This window comes from Octopus bimaculoides, chromosome 17, assembly GCF_001194135.2.
Source record: "Octopus bimaculoides isolate UCB-OBI-ISO-001 chromosome 17, ASM119413v2, whole genome shotgun sequence".
Lineage (NCBI taxonomy): Eukaryota > Metazoa > Mollusca > Cephalopoda > Octopoda > Octopodidae > Octopus > Octopus bimaculoides.
In genome coordinates, this window is record NC_068997.1 from 1,452,599 (window position 1) to 1,455,983 (window position 3,385).

A 3,385-nucleotide genomic window follows, 5' to 3' on the forward strand; every position below is an offset into this window, starting at 1 on the left:
TCTGTCTGTCTGTCTGTCTGTCTGTCTGTCTGTCTGTCTCTCTCTCTCTCTCTCTCTATATATATATATATCATCATCCCTTAAATAATGGTTTTGTTTTATAGTTTCGTTTTTCAAAATTCAGATAAACAAAGTCCTTTTTTAATCTAAAATATACTTCCCTCATTTTCTACAATGCTCTTCCATGTATCTGGTAGATTTGCAAGACGTCTCTTCCAAAATTCATTTGTCCGAGACGAAAAATATTTCTTCAGTACTGTTCTTACCTCGTCTATAGAATTCATGCTTTTTCCGTCCAAATGATTTTGAAGACTGCGGAATAAATGATAATCAGATGGGCAATGTCCGGCAGATATGGTAGGTGGGGCATCGTTTCCCATTCAAACTGATCCATCCTTTGGAATGTCATTCTCGCTGTATGTGGCCGAGCATTATCCTGATGGAAGAACGCCTTTCGTCTTGAAACTAACGATGGTCATTCTTCTTCTTCAGCTGGTGTCGATGAATGGTTGAATGATCAAATCCAAGCTTCTCTGCTAGTTTCTGAACAGTTACGATGAGATTTTATTCCACCAGAGTTTGCAGGACGTCCTTGTCGAGCTCTACAGATCTTCCAGGACGGGGCTCATCTTCTAGGCTGTAGTTTCCAGCTCGAAATTTCTAGAACCACCGTTGTCATTGGCTTACGCTTATTGTCCGATCCCCATATACTACATTAATATTCCTCGCACTTTCCGTTGCGTTGTTACCTTTATTAAACTCATAAAGCAGCAAAATATGCCGAATATGCTCTTTTGTCTCTTCCATTATAGTTTTGAAAAAAATTACTGTTAAAGTCGAACTGCACTCTTCAAAACTTGCACTAAGAATAAGTAGAAGGTAAAATTACTATCTATTTTTATAGTAAGTTGATGCAGGTAGTTTATTCCGTCCTCCGCCGACTTTTAGTTTATGCAATTGAGAAAAAAGACGCATTAGTTATGCGATGGCCCAATGCATTGTTTTTCCCCTTGACTCACACACACACACACACACGAAGGTATCTAATCAATGAACTCGAAGTAGTTTTGAACATTTCATAGTCATGTTAATTTGATCAGTTGAGTAAGCGATTCATTTAACACTGGAACTTTGTATGGGGAATATTTAATATAATTCCTTCAACTACAATATGAGATTCTTTGCTTGTTTTACAAATTTACTACTACTACTACTACTACTACTACTACTACTACTACTACTACTACTACTGCTGCTGCTGCTGCTGCTGCTGCTGCTACTACGTATAGTCTATTATGCAAGAATTAGTTGCCTCAATGTAGTGGAAGTTTAGTGTAAGATGTGTTTGAGTAAACAGCAATGCACAAAAACAACAAAACAAAAATAAAGCTTTAAAGAAGCTCAAATTGTTGTTTTCTTAATTTTGGCAACCTAGGCTAAATTGAATTTAAGTTTTTAGTTTAGAATCTCAGAAACTTATCTTTCTGGTGTATCTCCGTTTAATACCATTCTTGAATCGTAAATTTAAAATTTCGCACAAATATTTACGCATTCATTCAACGCTAAATTTGTTATGTCGTATATAGTGAATATGAAATTGATTGAAGAGATTTCAACACTCTAATGTTTGCACATAAATAAATATACTTCCGAAATATTTTGAAGAAACACATATATATTCGTACAAGTATATGCATTTATATTTGTATACATTTATATTTGTATATATATATATATATATATATATATATATATATATATATATATAGAAATATATATATATATATATCTGTAAAACATCAACACAAACGAACGATAATTTCTCCTTTAGTTATCATCCCTAGACATCAATAGAAATAAAACACAACTCTTGCATGAATGCAATCAATAGAGACAGAAAATAAATTCTCCAGCGTAATAAATATATTTAGTGCTTAGATCTATAAAAACAACAAAAATCAAACAACGACAATAGTTTACATAATCGGAACTAGCTCCTCCCCCCACACAAAGCGACATCCACCACCCTAACAAGCAGTTAATGTCATATTGCAGTAATTTTGTGTTGTTAAACCCAGGTTTATTTTCATTATTATCACATTGTCACGGTTTGTGGTGGTGGGTTTTCATGGTGAACAGAGTCGGACAAAATGTCATGCAGTATTTCTTCTCACTCTATATGTTCTGGGTTCAAATCTTCTGGAGGCCAGTTATACATGTCCTACCTTTCGGCTCGATAAAGTACAACATCCGTCCCTCTTAAATATCAGACTTTGTGCAAGGGGGAGCTGAAAAGTTCGTAGCTTCAAGGGAATCGCGAAAGGCCTGGCTGGAGGCCTGGCTGGAGGCCCAACCTTCCGAGATCTCTTATAGGGCTTAGAAAAACGTAAGGACCGTAACAATAAGTGTGTGAATCAGAGAGGGGAGTATGTTGAATTGAAGCATAATTAACTGATCCTTCTCTATTTTCTTCTATCCAAAGTCAGGAGCTTTGCAGCACCCCTTCGCACCTTATCTAGAAACAATTAGAAACCAGTGCGCAATGAGTGGGCAAGTTTAGTAGAGTACAAGAAAAAATACCCTGCGGTATTTAGTTACGATGTTTAAATTTTCAGTTCAAAGTCCGACGAATTTAATTCCGTATGTAAACATCCAGAGTCAATACAATAAGAAGAAATGAAGTATTAGGATAAACTTGATCGATCATTGTATTTCCTTAAATTTCTGCTCTGTTCAGAAGGATAGATACTGTGATATTTGAAACAAACATCCTTTTTAATCCTTCAGAACGAACATTCACTTGCTCTCATATATTTCGTCTTAAACACGCGTGTAAGAAGGAATAATTATATTATATGTGTGTATATATGTATGTGTGTACTCAGGGCTTCGTCTCGAGCTGAACACTGTGATCACCGCTGTTTTGACATAAGCATAAGCGTTCAAAGAAAATTCGGTATATGTCTCCACCTAATAAAGGTCGAGCAACATGGATTCTCTGGATGCTATGTATATATATATATATATATATATATATATATATACACATATATATATACAAGTGGATCAGGTACCGAAATAGTAAAGCACTAATTTCAGGTCAAAGAAATAGCAATCGTGTACAAATCAAAATTAGAGACACACGTACGTACACACCGATGTACAAACGCATTAATATTCCAGTTAAATATACGATCACAAGTGTCTGTCTATACCACAAATCTCAAGGCTGTACCTAGGAACATACATTGCACCAATTTTACGTTAATTTCAGGTTCCGAGTAAGGTGAATAACTAATAACTATTATTCACCTCCCTCGGAACCTGCAACTAGTGTGGATCTGGAGTATACATACACACACACACACACACACACACACACACA

The 3,385-nt window shown here is 35.5% G+C and overlaps 1 long non-coding RNA gene across 2 annotated transcripts in view; it reads right to left on the reverse strand.

Moving 5' to 3' along the window:
* The window catches only part of LOC128249660 (uncharacterized), a 445,267-nt gene that overhangs the window by 47,714 nt on the left and 394,168 nt on the right, over nt 1–3,385 (reverse strand). The gene's annotated exons all lie outside the window — the stretch shown is intronic.